Here is a 20,130-nt window from a genome sequence, read left to right on the forward strand (position 1 = left end):
TCCGAATGAGTGACCAACATTTAGATGCTTCCAAGTCTAGAAGCCAGCTGAGCCAAAGAGTAGAACACAGATTTTAGCATAAGAATAGTTGTGGGGAGAGGGTCTCTACAAAGAAAAGCAAGAGGTTTCCAGGACTTTTGCATCTTTCACTCTTGGCCACATAAAACAGGGATAGTGACAAGGAGAGCTGCTTTGGCAGGGGAAACAGAAAGTTCTCAGGAGACGCCATTGGTGTTTTTTAAATGCTAACGTTCTGTGTCCTGCTGAAACAACGAGGCCCCTCCTTCTGTGACTGCGACAACTGAGCTAAGCCACTTCACCCCCTCACTCGTCAGTAGTGTGTCCTTGCTAAAGCGTTTGGAGTGTGAATTCTAAAGATACCCTGGGGATTGCTCTTCACCAAACCGAGGGGATTAATGCAGGCTGCAGGGTCGGCTGTGCCTGAGATAATGGCAACATGATTTTCTCGGGTCACATCTCCCCCCTCGAGGACGAGGCTGTGTTTCCTTGCCGACTGCATGCTGGGGGCTGAGATCGGGGTGGCTGCGTCGCCTCGGGATGGTCCCCGCAGCACAGGCTCTGAGTGAACAGCGGGGCCCCAGTCCTGGGCAGCCCCAAACCGATAGTGAGGCAGGACGGCCTCTGGCAGGATCCCGGGGCTTGGCCAGAATGTACCATCCCTACAGCAGGGCGAGGGCCGTCAGCTCAGCAGAATGTGATTTGAAAGAGCTCCCAGCATGCTGTCCAGAAGCATCTTTGTCAACGGTGTTGTGTGGGTTCCTCTGGCAACTTCCTTTCCAGGAGCTATTGCTGCCTCTGTCTGGGTTTAGTAACAACAGCAGCAACAGCTAATACTTATTAAGCACTTCCTGTGTGCTCAGCATAATTCCGAGCGACTGTAGGTGTTTGAATTCACCCAATCCTCATACCAGCTCTGGGAAGGAACCTCTATTATCATCCCCATTTTACAGCCAGGACCTGTATGGAGAAGCAGAGTTCAAGGGCCGGACCTTAGCCGTCCTCTTCCCATTTAAGAGTGATACAGAGGTCTCAGCATTTGAGTTTTCCTGGCTCCGAGGGTCTCTATCTTGCTGGCTCTGCCTCCCGATTCACTTCCCCCTTAGTGGGAAGCATATGTCTGGCAGTCGGTTCTGCCCTCTGAGGGCCCTGAGTGCTCTGTATTCATGGCCCACAAACCAGCCCTGCCTCACCAGCACCCAGTGGGCCCTTGACACCCCTAACTGGGGTCAGATGGGTGGTGCCACAGGCTGCCTGGGTCTGGGAGAAGGGAACACGATTGTGTGGGAACACCAGGTCCTCTTGCAAAAGCGGGTACTTAGCCCCAGGCGGGTTTCTATATGCAGGCACGGGGAGCACGTTTATGCTCCGTCTTGTCAACGGGGGCGCTCCCCATTTCCTGAGCCTTTGGAGAGTAAGATCAAGTTCCTAGATAGTAGAGTAACTTCTCTGAAAACGCACGTGCAATGGCTCTCCAACGCATCACTGAGAAGCCAGCTTCTCTAAGATAGCTTTGCTTGAATCCCCACCCAGCTAGCCACTCCTCCCACTCAATTCTACACCTTTTATCTTTTATCTTCTGCACCTGGCATCGTTTAACCGCCATTTCAGCCACTTCTCACACCCAGTCCTACTAGTTAATCCACACCTGACTTCACCACCACACATGTCAGCAATCCCTATTATCCTGGGTTGTATTAGTTGCTCTTGCTTATTCTTTCTCTTGTGTGTTATGTTGTTTCCGTAAGTAGACTGTAGATCAGGAAAGTCATTTATAATTTCTGTACCACCAGTATCTAGCCCAAGGCTGGGCAGAAAACAAACAGCTCAGAAATAGACTTTGCTGTTGACGAGGTGCCGTGTTGGCACCTCACTGCATGGGCATCAAGGATTCTGGTGTTGGATGGAGGCTCTCCTTGAAACTGTGGTCTCCTCCATTGTTGTCTGCCTCTTGTCTATATAATCTATGACTCTAGACTAACTTACTTAAAAAAGAAAAAGATTTATTCATTTTATTTTGGAGAGAGAGAGCACGAGCAGGAGTGGCAGAGGGAGAGAGAATCTCAAGCAGAATTCTTGCTGAGCGTGGAGCTGGATGCGGGGCTCGATCCCAGGCCCCTGAGATCATGACCTGAGCCAAAACCAAGAGTCAGATGCTTAACTGACTGCACCACCCAGGCGCCCCCAGACTAACATACTTTTATAAAAATTTTATTTTGGGTTTTTTTATAGACTTTTTAAAAGAGCAGTTTTAGAATCATAACAAAATTGAGTAGAAAGTACAGTGAGTTCCCCTATACCCCTTGTCCCCACACATGTCTTCTTCCCTCCTCTATCAATGTCCTGCACCAGAGTGGTACATTTGTTAAAATCGATGAACCTATACTGACACATCAGCATCGCCCAGAGTCCATAGTTTGCATTAGGACTCACGCTTGGTGCTGTACATTCAGTGGGTTTGGACAAATGCATAACAACATGTATCTGTCATTACAGTGCCGTACTGAATAGTTCCACTGCCCCCAAAATCCTCCGTGCTCTGCTTAGTCATCAGTCCCTCACCCCAACCCCTGGCAGCTATGGATCTTTACTGTCTCTATAGTTTTGCCCTTTCCAGAATGTCAAAGAATTGGAACCATGTGGTATATGGCCTCTTCAGATTCAACCTTCTACTTATCATTCTTCGATTACTTCCTTTGTTAGACCTTTTTCAAATCCAGGATTTGGGTCCCTGGATATAGGGTGTTCACATAGAAAGAATACAATGGAATGCTATAAGCAGCTCAAGAGCCAGAAATTCCCCTCCCACTCCACCTTGTGTTGCAACTGTCCTTTAGGTTCAGATGTTGAAGCTCCCTTTTGAAATACAAACATACTATCTGGAAGGGATGATATGCATTATTAAACATTAACATGCCGACTCAAATTAGATGAGCAGAATAGCTAAAGGATATCATGAATTTGGGAAAATATGCTCAAAAGTTAGGCCTTATGGGAGCCAAGGAACAGCATGAGGGTCCCCTGGGTTGTTTGTACTTAAACAGTCTGGATTCCTTGAAAAGTAAAGAAAGATAAAAACAAAACAAAAACAAAAACAAAACCACATGGTATGGTGAAAAGAACACAATTTTGGGAGACAAGGGACAGAATGAATTCCCTAGTTTATTAGTTATCTATTTCTTGTTTAAAAATTAATTAATTAACATACATTTATTTATTTATTTATTTTTGAGGAGAGAGAGAGCATGATCAGAGGGTGAGGGGCAGAGGGAGAAGGAGAGAATCCCAAGCAGGAGCCCAGCCCAGAGCCTGGCACGGATCTCCACATGAGATCGTGACTTGAGCCGAAATCAAGAGTCGGATGCTCAACTGACTCAGCCACCCAGGTGTCCCTATTAGTTATCTATTTCTGTGTACCAAATTACTCCCAAAACTTAATGGTTTGAAACAATAAATGTTTATCTCACAGTTCCCGTGTGTCAGGAGTTTGAGAGTGGTTTCTGGGCAGTTCTGGCTCAGAGCCTCTCAGGAGGTTGTGGTCATGATGTTAGCTGAGGCTACGGTCACCTGAACACCTGACTGGGCTAGAGCCCCTTCCAAGATGGCTCACTCACAAGGCTGTTGGCAGGAGCCTTCAGTTCTTTGCTGGCTGTTGAAAGGGGGCCTTAGTTCTCTCCATAATGCTGCTGAGTGCCTTCACAACTTGCCTGTTGGCTTCCCGCAGATGAATGAACCAGCAGACACAGCCGCAGCCTTCTATGACCTGGTCGCTGTGTGGTCATTTCTCCATATCCTGTTTGTTAGGAGAGAGTCACTAAGTCCAGTTCATGCTACAGGGAAGAAGAATTGGTAGACTCTCTGTCTCTTTCTTTTTGAAGGAGGAGTTTTGAAGAATTCGTGGACATATTTTAAAAACCTATGTTGTGTGTCCTTACAGAGTGGACACCTGGAAAAGTGGAGAGAGAGAAAAATGTGAAGTAGTAGAAAGAATAATCTCTTTGGTATTGAAGACTGGGTTGGAGTGCCGGCTCTTCCACTCACCAGCTGGTGATTCCTAGAAAATCACAAGTGTTCTGAATCTTGGTTTCCATGACCAGAATTGTATGGCTGATATGCTTTCCCTACAAGATGCAAAGACCATTATAATGGTCTAAGGGTGAAAGCTATTTGTATATCACAAAATGCTGTGCTCCTTACGCTTTTCTGTTCTGGCTGGCTTTGTGTGTGGTTAAGGGAAGCAGCCATAGCAAAATTTATCCTCACTCAAGCTTTTCCCCTTCCCTTGCGGGCAGAACCCACCCCCCTGCCCCTTTCTCATCAGAAAGTGCAGGTCCCAGAGTTCCTACCTAGTTTTACTTCAGGATCGGGATTTTAGATTCCAGGGAGGAATTCTTGGGGTTAGTCCTTCTTGTTACACACAAGGTCCCTAGGAAGCCTGGGTGAAACCTTCCATACAAACTACAGTCCTGTTTCTTGCAGAAACAAGTTGAAGATATCTTTAATTAAGACCAGGTAGACTCTGGGGTGCCTGGGTGGCACAGCAGTTAAGCGTCTGCCTTCGGCTCAGGGCGTGATCCCAGCGATCTGGGATCGAGCCCCACATCAGGCTCTTCTGCTATGAGCCTGCTTCTTCCTCTCCCACTCCCCCTGCTTGTGTTCCCTCTCTCGCTGGCTGTCTCTATCTCTGTCGAATAAATAAATAAAATCTTTAAAAAAAAAAAAAAGACCAGGTAGACTCCAATTCAGAAAGCAGATTTTGCGTTTTCGTGTCAAAAGAACATTTTTTTAAATGATTTTTTATTATATTATGTTAGTCACCATACAGTACATCCCTGGTTTCCGATGTAAGGCTCAATGATTCATTAGTTGTGTATAACACCCAGTGCACCATGCAATACGTGCCCTCCTTACTACCCATCACCAGCCTATCCCATTCCCCCACCCCCCTCCCCTCTGAGGCCCTCAGTTTGTTTCTCATAGTCCATAGTCTCTCATGTTTCATTCCCCCTTCTGATTACCCCCCCTTTCTTTATCCCTTTCTTCCCCTACCGATCATCTAGTTCTTATGTTTCATAGATGAGAGAAATCATATGATAGTTGTCTTTCTCTGCTTGACTTATTTCACTTAGCATTATCTCCTCCAGTGCCATCCATGTTGCAGCAAATGTTGAGAACTCGTTCTTTCTGATACCTGAGTAATATTCCATTGCTATATATGGACCACAACTTCTTAATCAGTCATCTGTTTGAAGGGCATCTCGGCCTCTTCCACAATTTAGCTATTGTGGATACTTGTGCTGCTATGGAACATTGGGGTGCATATGGCCCTTCTCTTCACCTCGTCTGTATCTTTGGGGTAAACACCTAGTAGTGCAATGGCTGGATCATAGGTAGCTGCTAATTTAACTTTTTAAGGGACCTCCACACTGTTTTCCAGAGTGGCTGTACCAACTTCATATTCTACCCCAACAATGTAGGAGGGATCCCCTTTCTCCACATCCTCTCCAACAATTGTTGTTTCTTGCTGTCTATTTTGCTTTTCATTCTAACTGGGTAAGGTGAGTATCTCAGTGTGGTTTTGATTTGAATTTCCTTGATGGCTAATGATTTTGAACATTTTTTCATGTGTTCTGTTAGCCATTTGTATGTCATCATTGGAAAAGTGTCTGTTCATATCTTCTGCCCATTTTTTGATTTGTTTATTTTGTTTCTCGTGTATTGAGTTTGAGAAGTTCTTTGTAGATCTTGGATACCAGTCCTTTATCTGTAGTGTCATTTGCAAATATATTCTCCCATTCGTAGGCTGCCTCTAGTTTTTCTGACTGTTTCACTTGGCTGTGCAGAAACTTTTAATCTTGTTGAAGTCCCAAAATTCATTTTATCTTTTGTTTCTCTTGCCTTTGGTGTGTCATGAAAAAGGTTGCTTTGGCGAGTCGAGAGGTTGCTGCCTATGTTCTCCTCCCTAGAATTTTGATGGATTCCTGTCTCACATCGAGGTCTTTCATCCATTTGGAGTTTATTTTTGTGTATGTGTGAGATATTGGTCAAGTTTCATTTTTTGCATGTAGCTGTCCAATTTTTAGCACCATTTATTGAAGAGACTGTCTTTTTCCCACCGGATGTTTTTCCTGCTTTATCGAAATATTAGTTGCCCAAAGAGCCGAGGGTCCATTTCTGGGCTCTCTATTCTGTTCCATTGGTCTATGTGTCTGTCTTTGTGCCAGTACCATGCTGTCTTTGTGATCACAGCTTTTGTAGTATAGTTCGAATCCGGCATTGTGATGTCCCCAGCTTTTTTTTCCTTTTCAGCAGTTCCTTGGAGATTCGGGGCCTTTTCTGTTTCCATACAAATTTAGGACTATTTGTTCCAGTTCTTTGAAAAATGTCCTCGGTATTTTGATCAGGATAGCATTGAAAGTGTGAATTGCTCTGGGTAGCATGGACATTTTAACTATGTTAATTCTCGATCCATGAGCATGGAATATCTTTCCATCTTTTATGTCTTCCTCAATGTCTTCAAGAGTGATTTATAGTTTCTAGAATATAGGTCCTTTACATCTCTGGTTAAGTTAATTCCAAGGTCGGTATGGTTTGGTGCTATTGTAAATGGATGGATTCCCTTTCTCTTTCTTCAGTCTCGTTATTCGTGTACAGAAATGCAACTGATTTCTGAGCATTGATTTTGTATCCCACCACGTTACTGAATTGCTCTATAACTGTGCACATAGTTTGGGGAGTGGCTTCTTTTGGGTTTTCCATATAGAGTATCATGTCATCTGTGAAGAGAGACATTTTGACTTCTTCTTTGCCGATTTGAATACCTTTGATCCCTTTTTGTCGCCTGATTGCTGTTGCAAGGACTTCTAGTACTATGTTGAATAATAGTGGCGAGAGTGGGCATCCTTGTGAGGAGTTCTGATCTTAAGAGAAAGCTTCCAGCTTTTCCCCATTGAGAATAATATTTGCAGTAGGCTTTTCATAGATGGCTTTATGAGATTGAGAAATATATCTTCTATTCCTACACTCTGAAGGGTTTTAATCAGGAAAGGATGTTGTATTTTTGTCAAATGCTTTTCGCATCGATTGAGAGGAGTCATATGGTTCCTGAGTCTTTCCTTGTTGATATGATGTATCACGCTGATTAATTTGTGGAATATTGAACCACGCTTTCATCCAGGTATGAATCCACTTGATCGTGATGGATAATCCTTTTAATGTACTGTTGGATTCTATTAGCAAGTATCTTGTTGAGGATTTTGGCGTCCATATTCATTAGGAAATCGGTCTGTAATTCTCCTTTTGAGGGGTCTTTGCCTGGTTTGGGGATCAAGGTAATATTGGCCTCATAGAATGAGTTGGTAGCTTTCCTTCTGTTTCTATTTTTGAAATAGCTTTGGAGAATAGGTATTATTTCTTCTTTGAATGTTTGGTAGAATTCCCCAGGAAGACCGTCAGCCTGGAGTTTTGTTATTTGGAAGGTTGTTTATCACTGACTCAATTTTTTCATAATTAATTGGCCTGTTTAAGAAATCAATTTCTTCCGGTTTCTAATCTTGGTAGGTATAGGGTTTCCAGGAAGGATTCCATCTCTTCCAAGATTGCTTAGTTTATTGGCATATAGCTGTTGATAAAAATTTCTAATAATCCTTCCAATTTCAATGGTGTTGTCGTGACCTCTCCTTTTTCATTCATAATTTAATATCTGGTCCTTTCTCTTTCTTTTGGTTAAGTGTTGCCAGTGGTCTGTCAATTTTATTGATTCTCTCAAAGAACCAGCTTCTAGTCCTGTTGATCTGCTCTACTGTACTTCTGGTTTCTGCTTGATTGATTTCAGCTCTAATTTTGGTCAACTGCTTCCTTGTGCGTGGATTAGGCTATCCCTCTGTTGCTGTTCCAGCTTCTTGAGGTGAGAATATAAAAACTGCATTTTTAGATTTTTCTTTCTTTTGAGTGAGGGGCTTGGATGGCTATGTATTTCCTTAGGACTGCCTTTGCAGTATCCCATAGGTTTTGGACTGTTGTATTTTCATTCTCATTGGTCTCCATAATTGTTTAATTTGATTTTGATTTCCTGGTTTATCGAGAGTCATTCCTGAGCAGGATGGTTCTTAGTCTCCAAGTGTTTGAATTTCTTCCAAATTTTTCCTTGTGGTTGAGTTCCAATTTCAGAGCATTGTGGTCTGAGAATATGCAGGGGATAATTTCAATCTTTTGAGTCGTTGAGACCTGTTTTGTGTCCCAGAACATGGTTATTCTTGAGAATGTTCCATGGGCATTAGAATAGAATGAGTATTCTTTGGTTCTGGGGTGTAGTGTTCTATATATATCTATGAGGTCCAACTCGTTGAGTATGGCATTCAAAGCCTTTGATTCTTTGCTTAGTTTTTGCCAGGGTGTTCTGTCTATTTCTGAGAGTGGCGTGTTGAGGTCCCCTACTATTAATGTATTTTTATTTATATGTCTCTTTATTCAGGTTAAGAGTTGGCTTGTGTATCTTGCTGCTCCCCTGTTGGGAGCATATATATTTATAATTGTCATATCCACTTGTTGAATACTTCCTTTAAGAATAATATAGTGCCCTTCTGTGTCTCTAACTATAGTCTGTAGTTTAAAATCCAATTTATCTGATATGAGAATTGCTACCCCAGCTTTCTTTTGAGGTCCATTTGCATGGAAGATGGTACTCCATCCCTTGCTCTCAAGTCTGAATGCATCTTTGGGTTCAAATGAGTCTCTTGTAGACAGCAAATGGATGGGTCATTTCTTTTTATCCAATCTGTAACCCTGTATGGCGTTTATGGAGCATTTAAGCCATTAACATTAAAGACTGAGTACTGAGAGATATGATTTTAATGATGCCATGTTTGCCTGTAAAGTCTTTGTTTGTATTGGTGTGACTTTCTGTTCTGTATCACTCTTGGGGCCTTTTTACTTTTATGAACCCCTGCAATATCTCCTGTAGGGCTGGTTTTGTGGTTAGAATGGTTAGTGACTGGATTCTGAAATGTCTTTATTTCTCCATCAATTCTGAATGACAGCCTTGTGATAAAGGATCTTGGCTGCATGTTTTTCTCTGAAAGAGCTTTTAAATATGCTCCCCAACCCTTTCTCTCATTCCAGGTCTGTGTAGACAGGTCTGACGTAATTCTGATGCCTTTGCTTGGTCGTGAGAATTTCTTTGCCCTGCCGCTTCAATACTGTATCCTTGGATCAATATTTGCATGCACTATGACGTGTGGACGTGGTTTGTCGTGGTTGAGCTTGGGAGGGTCCTCTCTGCCTCTTGGACACGAATGTTTGTTTCCCTGCTAGATTAGGGAAGTTTTCAGCTACAATTTGTTCAAATATCTCTTCTAAACCTCTGTTTTCTCCACTCCCTCGGGATGCCGATGATTCTAACATTGGATCATTTCATTGAGTCAGTAATCTCCGTAACCTATCATTCGTGGGCTTGGATTTTTAAGAGCAGCTTCTATTTTGGTTTTCCTCTATTAACCCATCCTCCAATTCACTAAAGCTGTTCCTCTGCTTCTGATGACCCTGGCCGTCAGAGCCTCTAGTTTTGCTTACATTTGGCTCATAGAATTTTTAATTTCTGTCAGATTAGTCTCATTTCTGTCCTTAGGATCTATATTCTCGTAACCTTTTCGTTAATAGTTTTTTAATTCTACTCATCATTTTGACCATCGTTACTCTGAATTCCATTTCTGATACTTTGGTTACATCCATATCCATTATTTTTGTGGCAGAGGCCACAGACTCACTGTCTTTTCTTTGCTGGGGGCTTCTCCTTCTTGTCATTCTGATGAGGAGAGGTTGCGGGGTTGTCCAGAGCCCAAATTATTGACTGGGTCCCAGGCCGTGCCCCTTGTTTTATAGGGATCTTAGGGATGTGGGCTTCTTCTTTAAAGATTTTATTTATTTATTTATTTATTTATTTATTTATTTATTTATTTATTTATGTGGCAGCCAACCAGCGAGAGAGGGAACAGAAGCAGGGGAGTGGGAGAGGAAGAAGCAGGCTCCCAGCGGAGGAGCCCGATGAGGGACTCCTTTCCGGGCGCTGGGATCACGCCTAAGCCGGAGACAGGCGCTCAATGACTGCGCCACCCAGGCGCCCGGGTTGTGGGCTTCTTGATTTTTCAGCCTGCCTTCTGTGTTCTGGGGAGGGCCTGCCGCACCGATACTCAGGCAGCCCTGTTTGGGTAGAGTCTCCGTGTCCCCTGCGGGGGATGGGGATGGGCACTCTTGAGCCGGTATTTCCAGGCTTTTGTTCTCTGGCGGCTTTCCCTGCGGTTTGCTGTGCCTCTTCTAAGAGAGCAGCAGCGCTGAATTTCAGCCTCTGTCTCCAGAACAGAGGGATTGCGGCCCGTTCTCTACCAATGTTCTGGCCACTTTAACTCTGTTTCTGTTGGTGCTGCTCAACGCTGCAGCGTCCCGGGACGCCCCACACCGGAGTCCCAGCCCTCGCTTCAGGGCCGGCGCGTCTCTGTCCTTTGTGTTTTAACGCCGCCAGCCGCCAGCCGCCGCAGCGGCCTCTGAGCGACTCCCGGTCTCAGTCTGGATCCAGTGAGGGCACTGGGATTCCGGTGTTCGCGAGATGCTCGGGGCGCGCGCACCTCGGCTCACGGTCTCAGTCTGCTGTTTTGCGGGTCCGACTGAGTCCGCCCGCTCCCATGCAAGTGGCTACCGCTTCCGGCGCCCGAAGCGCGCAGCTCCTCCCCTTCCGTTTATCTTCCGATATCTGTGCACGGGTTCATGGCTCCCCGCTTCGTACCTCAATACTCAGCGCTGGAGATGTTCATTTGTAGAGATCCAGATGCATCTTCCTGCGTCTCAGGCTGGTTCCGTGGTTGTTTAGGCTGGTCTGGTACCTATCCAGCTCCACTCGGGGGACCGGCTGAAAACGGTGTCTCCTACTCCTCCGCCATCTTAACTCCTGAACAGAACATTTTATGTTGTCTTTTCTTCCTATTGCTAAGCCATCCTGGACTTTCTGTTTTATTTACTTACATGGTGGGAAATTTTCATCAAAATGATGTAAAGACAGATTTGTCTACTGGAGATACTACCATTTTCTTTCCTTTAAACTAGCTTCCATTGCATTTCATTTCCCTTCTTTAAAGAATTCTTTGTGATTGAATCACCAGGCACTGAAAAATATGTACCTTAGTAGCTTGTGATGAGAAGTTCAAGTGATGTGTTTCTTTAGTCCAAGAGACTGCTTTCCACCTCCACCCACCTAAATGGTTTCCATGTTGGAAAGAATCTTGGAGATGGAAAAGATAGTAGGCATTCAAATTTTAGGGAGGAATAAGTGAAATCAGTTTCAGCATTGTAGTCATCTGAGAAAACGCCATCTGAAATATTTTCTAGATGTACACGTGAGAGGGGAGAAAATACACTTTGCAAATTAGAAATGGGCTCCTGCAAAGTTCATTGTAACCTTCATATCTCAACCAAGCCAAAACCATCAGCTAATCCTGTGCGGCTTTCTGCGGTGTGATGCCTGAACATAACACTATATTTTTCAGGTTCTTGGTCTATTCAGTATTTCTATTCCTTTGGAGGATGATGGGCCACAGTAGACTGAACCCAGATTATCTTTAGGGCAAATATCCCCTTGCAACCCAGCCAGAGGATTCCTATTGTCTCAGGGCATTTAAAGGTTCACAGCAAAATCAGTTCAAATCCTCTAGAAAATATTTAGTAATGGGTTATAAATATTTTTTAAAGAAACAACAGGTTAGGTGAAAGTAGAGCAAGTGAAGGATTAACATGGCTCAAATTGGAAATCATTGATTTCCTACCCAATCCCCTTTCTTTTCTATGGCAGAGACCGACAGGTGTCTTGATATCAGATCTCTTCTTCATTTACACTCTAGAATCTACAGAAATATGCTTCCAGTTTTTAGCTGGACATTAGGCCATCCAGCATCACTTGCAGCGAGGTATACCATGTGACTAAGTTCTGGACAGTGATATGTTAAGTAGAAATAGTGTTTGCACTTTCCAGAAAATTTTCTTGAGAGGAGGGTTGCATGTTTTTTTCTTCTTTCTTAATGACTGGAATACAGATCTTATGGCTTGAATTGGAGCAAATATCTTGGATTGGGAGATGATATTGGAAATGGAAACCGTACGCAACAGAGTAACACAATAAAAGGCGTGTGGGTTTGCACCACGGAGAATGATGGCAGCCCTGGCACATCCATCAACTCCATACATCCAACTGGAAGGCGGTCCAGCTGGCGTCTTCATGCTACCATGTTGCCTCAGGAGCAGTGTCACCTGGTGGTTAAGAATGGTAGCTTTCAAAGTCAGGTGATTTTGGCTTCACCACTTAGTGGGTATGTGACCTTGGGCACATTGTTTAACCTCCCTATGATTATGTATTGCCATGTAACAAATTCCCCCCATTTTGCATATGCATAAATTTTAAGGTCAGAAATTCAGATAGGGTACCCCAGGGCAGTTTGTCTCTGTTCTCTAATATCTGGGGCCTTCGCTGGAAGACTCAAAGGCTGAGGGGTAATTTGACAGGTGGGGGCTGCAGTCATCTGGAGGCTCATTCACTCACTCACACGTCTGGCTGTTGATGCTGGCAGGCAGCTGGGACCTCAGCTGAGACTATCGGCCAGAGCACCTACACACGGCCTCTTCATGTGGCTTGGGCTTTTTCTATGTGATGGTTGTATTTCAACAGTGAGTGTCCCGAGAGAGAGAGCCAAGTAGAAAGTGAATTGCCTTTGCCAACCTAGCCCCAGAAGTCACACAGCATCACTTCTGCCACATTCTGTTCATTGAGATCGCTGCACAGACCCACCCAGTCTCTAGGGGAGGAGAAACAGAGGCCAACTCTTGATGGGGAAGTGACAAGTTTCTTGAAGAGATCCATGACTGGAAGTATTGTTGTAGGCAACTTTGGAAAAGAGAGGGTGCCATACTCTTTAAAGCTCCTGGTTCTTCATCTGCAAATGAGGATAATCATGTCTACCTCCTAAGTCAGGGGTGGCATTAGAAATATTTAACCACAAGTACAGCATGGACACTGACCAATCACAACAGTCTCTGCATCAGTGCATTAGTCTTGGAACAGTCCTGGATGTCCCCAGGGAAGAGGAAAGGGTGAATAGGGTGTTGTGTGCATGGAGAGGGAGGGCACTGTCACTCAGTGGTCTCAGGGCCGTGAATACATACTAACCGGTGAAGAAGCATTTCGGTAACTCCGCTGCATCCTGGCTGAACGTCAGCTCTGCTCGTACGATTGTTTGGAGGATTAAATAAGACACTGCGTATAAAGCACTTGGCACATGGTAAATATGGAATAAACAACAGCTATTAATGTCACTGTGGCTTTTTTGCTACTTTTCCATTCTAATATGTAGCATAGAAATTAAAATCTTAAAAACACGAGGTCCCTAATGCTTTCTCTTTCTTTTCACATGAGGGCACACCCCACTTTCCAAGAGCTTATAGACCATGTGAGCATTGGAGGTCTTTACAAAATAAGTGGATGACCTTTCAATGGATACATTATTCATAAGAAATAAGGAGTCTCTTTTTTTCCCCTTTTATTGGAAACCATGAGTCAGTGACAGTATTGCTCTGCCTAAGTCTCTTCAACTGTTGTACAAAGCTTGAAAATTTCCTAGATGTTTTGGTACATGTAGTCAGTGAACTGATGTGATAACGGAATAGAAACAAAAAAGTGTTACCCAGCTGTAATTTCAGAAGGGATTCCTGTGGCTTTATGGAGAAGTGTGCTTTGCACCATGGAACCCCACATCCTAAAATTAGAACAGGCTGAGAGAGACAGAGTTCACATGTATAGTTCCTCAGAGGAACGTTCTTTAATAATGAAATTATGCTAACGGGCCTGACTCATTAGTACATTTCCTGGACAGGAATGAGCCCCTCAGGGTTGGGCTGGCGGATATGTGAATTCTCTGGAAAAATGTGATTGATGCTGAAGGATTTTCCACAATGCTGTGTGGCCCCATTTTCTGCCAAGCCACATCACTGGGAAAGGTCAAATGAAGGGTTGGCTAATGACGGTGACAGGAATGAAAGCCAACTTTAGTGTCAAGCAGCTACCCCACCATCTGGACCGAACCCCCTTCAGGGTTCTCTCCTCGGTGTCTGAGTGATCCCCTGTTCTCCACGGTTCCTTCTAGAGCATTTCTGCAGCAGGTGTAGGCTCCACACGTGGTTGGTGCTGGGGGCTCTGAACAGGAGCTGCTATAGCCGGGTTTCCTCCAGTTCAGGGATTCACCCGAGGCCACCTCGGTGATGCCAGTACTGTGGGGAGTCTCACCTTGTGGACTGAGTTGGGCCACAGTCACCCCAGCTCCGACTTACACCTCCCAAATTAGCACAGAAAAGGTGCAGTAAGGCCTGATTTCTGATTGCCCTCTCTCTCCAGGATTGGTACTAAATCTCCTAAGGTAAAGTCGGGGCATAGCTGAGAGGTGTTCTGTGGGTGGCTCCCAGAAATGCCTCTCCTCACTAACCTTCACTTGTTTCCCAGTGTGGAGCCCCAGCATCTCCTCCAGCCTCTGGGTGAGTTCTGAGCCACCCAGGCTTCTCTCTGAGGGGCCGAGCCTGCCTTTGCCCCTCTGTCCATGTCCAGCAGTCTCTGTCCCAAACACAGAATCCTTTTTCCTCTGCGAGGCATTCACCTGCTTGGACAGATATCTGGCCTCCTGGCAACTCTCGCTGGACCCACCACTTATGAGATGGGAACACATGTCTCCTCGCTCCTTTCCTGTAATTTGGAGACCTTCACTTAGCCCTGGTAATCAGAGGAAGATGAATTTTAATTGGGTTCAAAGCCAGACATTTATTATACAAGCAAATCTCATTAACCATTTGGTTAATGAAAGGCCCTAACAAAGTTAAATGTGGTCCTTCACCCATAGCTGATCTTAACTGATAGCAGATTCAGTCTGTTTTTAATTCAGCAAACATGTACAAGGGCCTGCTGCGAACAAGACACTGCACCATGGGGCCACACCGATCGTACACAGTTCCCAGCACATGGGGCTCACAGGCCAGTGAGAGGTGAATGAGACTGTTTCCACGCCGTGTGGTCAGGCTGAGATGGGAGCAGAGCGGGGCCGAAACTGTGTGCCCAACCCAAGAAGGGATCTGAAATTTAAGACAGTGTAAACCTTCTTATAAGGGTGGTTAGGAACAAGGGCAAAGGAAATGGTCACTCATGTATTTTCTGTGCCTCTGAGGATCTAGGATAGGGAGGGAATCTTGGGGACACAGTAAGCATACCTAAAAGTTCTCCGCCTTCTCCAGTGGGCTCAATGAGGTTGGTAAGGAAGACAACTTTGGAAGTGTATCCATTCAGCTCAGTAATCGTGGAAACTCAAGAGTCTGTATTTTGAAGAAACTTTACTTCAAGAATCAAGGCCAGTGTTTTTAAGATTTTTATTTATTTGTTTTAGAGAGAGAGAGAGCACAGCGGGGGAGGGATAAAGGGAGAGGGAGGGAGAAAATCCTAGGAAGACTCTACGCTGAGCTCAGAGCCCGACACGGGGCTCGATTTCACCATCTTGAGATGACCTGAGCCAAAATCAAGAGCCGGAGGCCCAATGGCCTGAGCCACCCAGGCGTGCCAAGGCCAGTGTTTTTCAAATGTTTTCAGGCTATGATTTTTACAACATGATTCAGTAAACATCTATATTTAAAAAATGACTTCCAGCTGAAAATCGTTTCACGAAACAATATTGCTCATAATGTGTGGAACGCACTTTATTTTCTCTCTTTTTCTTCTCCCTCTCTCCTTCCCTTTCTCTCTCGATGGTTACTACCCACTAAATTGAGCTAACATATTACTAATGAATTTTGAAAGCACAGCTCTAGAACACTGAACCAAAAGTTTTGAATTGCCAACCATGCCCTCATAGCAGCTGTGTGACTCATCATTAAATGTTATCTTTATATCTTTGTATCGTGTCCACAATAAAGGCAGTTTAGAGCCCAAGGTCGAGGTGGGATCCCTGGCTGGGTGACGTTGGCTCACCTGAAGCACCATTCTGCTCGCTTCCATTGGGGGAATTTCTTTTTCTGCCTGTGGTCGTCGAAGCTTGCAAGATTACCCAGAGCAGGCGGTTGGTCTTGCTGCATCCTGTAACAACTTTATTCTATAATCCTCAGAGCTTCCTTGACACAACAAACCTAAACACTTGGAAATTACTTCAAATTGCATTTGGAGCTATTTTAGAAAAATCAACCTCAGAATCAGTTCATGCTCATAACGAATACTCCGCTCGTGTTTAACACCATTTCTTGGGCTTGAGCCTCCGGAGTGGTTAGAAAAAAACCCCTCAGTGTGGTGTAATGGGGGTAATACCAGTTCTGCTCTCACGGGAGAGTGGGGAGGAGTGAACGGTAGGGTGACTGTAACTTACTTCGCAGAGAGCCTGGCTTATGGCCGCTGTGCAATGGCAGCTGAGGGTCACTGGTGTTACCATCCACACCACTGCAAGCTCATTGTCTCGCCCACCCTCTCACGTCAGCAGTTCCCGCCCATGGCTCCCGGAGACAGTTTTGCTGACTATAGATACTTGACATTTTGAGACTTCCTTGTTTAGATCCTACTTGCTTCCTCCCCAGGTGATCTCCTTCACTTGTGGAAAGACAGAAGAAAACTTTTACAATAACAAGGAAGTGGAACTTCCCTGCTCTTTAGGAGGGTACGTAAGCAAGGGTGCCAGGCTCAAACTTCCCATAAATGTCTTTATTTGAATTTTCATGGGGATGTCCTCCATGTAGGAGACTCGCCCCTAAGTGAGAGATAGTGAGAGAAGACTCTTAAATCTGCCTGAAGTTGGACTAAAGAGTGACAATACTGATTTGTGATTTGGGGGAGGGGGAATGGAGAAAGATGGGGTTCTATGAATAACTGAAATCTGGAGAGCATTTACTATAAAGCATTTATTGTGCACCTACTGCTCACATTGCCTTACGTCAAAAAACTGGAAGACTTAGTCTTCCAGAAACCTGCCATCTAACCGACGGTTAAAATAAATGTGTATGTTCACATTTAAAAATAACCCAAGAGAACTCATGGGCTGTTGGATAGTGGCATTCCATGTCTATGACATGGTGCAATGTGCTGTGACTTCTAGGCATTGTGCAAACGGGAGGTGGGACTGGAGCTGTGTTCTCCTAGGAGTGAACTCTAGATAAGTGAACAGGACAGTGAAGAAGTCTATACTGTGGGGGCTGGGGGGAGTGCTCTTGGGAGAAAGTGGGTGTCAAAGTGGAAATGGAATGGAGCACAGGGGTGGGTACATGTAAGCAAATAGACTGAGCGGTTGGACGGGGGTCGGATTGTACTCGAAGACCAAGATGCCTCATTTTATCCAGGTGTTTCACGTTCCTGCAACAAGCCTTTCACCAGAGTTACTAACAAATAATGAAAGGACCAATGGGCAAGATTAAGGTAAACTGATGCCCTAAACATAGTCAACAATGGTGCCCCCTTGGCCCTTCCATTGCTTCAAATAAAGGGTCTGTTACACAAATCAGTGGTTGGAAGTGAAACACTCATGCCATGAGAGATGGAAAAAAAAATGAGATATCTGACAACACCTTCAAACCAAACTTGAGTCCCTGTGCCAAAGAAAATGTTTTTTTTTTTTTTTAAAAAGATTGTATTTACTTATTAGAGAGAGAGCATGGGGGGAGGGGCAGAGGGCAAAGCAGACGCCTCAGTGAGCAAGGAGCCCACACGGGGCTTCATTCCAGGACCCCGGGATCATGACCTGAGCAGTCGGCAGATGCTTAACTGACTGAGCCACCCAGGCGCCCCAGAAAATGCCTTTTTAATGATGCTGTTAAAGGTGAACATAGGCAGATAAAGACAATTATTAAGACATTCCACTCAAGTCAAGAATGGCAGTGAAAGAGTTAAGGGCATCAGCACTAGAAGGAAAACTCCAAGGTGCCCCTTTCCCTTGGGCAATTAAGTAGTGCTTATTTTGCCTAATAATCCAGGGCTGGAAAGAACAAGGGGAAGAAGAGAGGGGAGTGAAAACTTCCCAGCTGTAGGTAAGGCTAACTTGAAGGGGATAGCTGAGCTCCTTGAGGCAAGGCCCTTGTCTTATTCATCTTACTCTGACCCTGACTCTAAAACCTGTCACATGGGATTCAAATTAACAAACATTTATGGACTGTCTACTATGTGCCCGTACTTGGAAGTAGGAATAAAATAGAAGCGAGACCGAATCTTGCCTTGAGGGTACTCATAACCTGGTAAGAGAGGTAGATGTGCGAGGAGGTTAAACATGGTATGATAAAGTCAACGAGCGATTATTCACAAATAAGGTAGCCCCAAGGAGGTGATATGTGGGCTGGCTCTGAAGGGGAGGAGGAGGCGAGGAGTTTATGTGTTTTAAAGAAAGGACATTGTAGGCAAATCTGACTAGAAATTGAAGGAGATCAAACATGTTTGTTGAATGAACGAGGAAGTGATTGAAGTACGTGTACCCAAGCATAGAGTATACAGACCTGGGGGGGGCAGACACACAGTCCAAAGAGAGAGAGAGAGTTTATTGTTTGTGGTAAGTTTTGTACACAGGGAAACACTAGGAAAGTTAGTCTTGAGCTAAGATGCATTATTGTTGCCAAAGTCGCCATAAGTGGACTATTTCATTTCTGTGTACACTGTCCTGGTAGAGAACTAGTTAGTGAGGTAGTTTGTTTTGTTTTGTTTTTTAAACATTTTTAAAAATTTTAATTCGATTAATTAACATACAGTGTATTGTTGGTTTCAGGCGTACAGGTCTGTGATTCATCAGTCTTCTATAGTACCCAGTGCTCATTACATCACGCGTGCTACTTAATGCCCTTCACCCAGTTACTCCATCCCTCCACCTCCCTCCCCTCCAGGAACCCTCAGTTTTTTTCCCATGATTAAGGGTCTCTTATGGTTTGTCTCTCCCTCTGGTTTCATCTTGTATTTTTTCCTTTCTTCCCCTATGTTCATCTGTTTTGTTTCTTAAATTCCACGTATCAGTGAGACCATATGATAACTGTCTTTCTTGGATTAACTTATTTTGGTTAGCATAATACCCTCTAGTTCTAGCCATGTCGTTGCAAGTGGCACTATTTCGTTTTTGATGGCCACATAATATTCCTGTGCGTGTGGGTGTGCGTGTGTGTGTGTGTGTGTGTGTGTGTACCATGTCTTCTTTATCCGTTCATCTGTCGATGGACATCTGGGCTGTTTCCATAGCTGATTGGTTCATCAATAGAGAGACCTCAAAGGAACTGTAGAAACACAAGATATGCATGATTCCAGTGAAAGGACTGGCTTAACACCAACATAAAACAAAATAAAAATATGGTTTTGTATATCTATATCTACATCTCTCTCTCTCTCTCTCTCTATATATATATATATATGTCATATATATGTCTTATGTATGAATACTTTTTTAAAATAAGAACAATGTATGGAGCAATATAAAAGCTCCTAATCCTGCCCCATCCTTCCCAAGGTGGATTGTTTCCAGAGTTGAAAGGTCAGCCAGACTTATAGGTATAAATCGATTGTCCCAGGAAAGGATCGGTATTAACGTGGCAAGGCTCCTAAGAAGGAGTGCACGTTGCTTTTTTCTACTGCTGTCTGTTTTACTTTACTTTGTCCTTAGGGAGTGGTTGGGGGAGCAGAGTTCTAGGGCCACAAGAAGCAGCAAAGGATAAGTGGAGTCTCTGTCGCATCCTGCCAGGGTGGGGGTGGGACCTCTCTGCAGCTTTAAGAACTAGGAGGGAGGGCCTGGCCTTGCACGGCATCCTAGGAGTCTTTACCCCTGATCTCGTGACCACGTTTACCATGGTGCCTAGCTGGAATCCCCACTTCACTGGTAATAATATGGCTTGTATTTTTATAGCCCTTCTCAAAGCACTAGCATGCATATTATCTCATTTGAAACTGACAGTAGCCCTGTTTTGTGCTTTATTTTTAAGATGAGGGAAATGCAGCCCAGCTCTCCAGACTATAAAAGGCCTCTGCGCTGAACCAGCCTGTTTGACTTGGCCGGGAAGCCAGCGCTCCTCTCCCCAAAGGGAGACACATATGCCTACATGCAT

General features: G+C 44.4%; 1 long non-coding RNA gene across 1 annotated transcript in view; it reads left to right on the top strand.

Moving 5' to 3' along the window:
- Positions 1-17,510, top strand: part of LOC121104249 — a 47,503-nt gene extending 29,993 nt beyond the window's left edge. Inside the window, exons 4-5 of the long non-coding RNA XR_005836527.1 lie at positions 16,648-16,727; positions 17,404-17,510. This is a non-coding gene — a long non-coding RNA (uncharacterized LOC121104249). The remainder of the gene's footprint in view (positions 1-16,647; positions 16,728-17,403) is intronic.
- The last annotated feature ends 2,620 nt before the right edge of the window (positions 17,511-20,130 follow it).

This window comes from Ursus maritimus, unplaced genomic scaffold, assembly GCF_017311325.1.
Source record: "Ursus maritimus isolate PB19 unplaced genomic scaffold, ASM1731132v1 scaffold_20, whole genome shotgun sequence".
Lineage (NCBI taxonomy): Eukaryota > Metazoa > Chordata > Mammalia > Carnivora > Ursidae > Ursus > Ursus maritimus.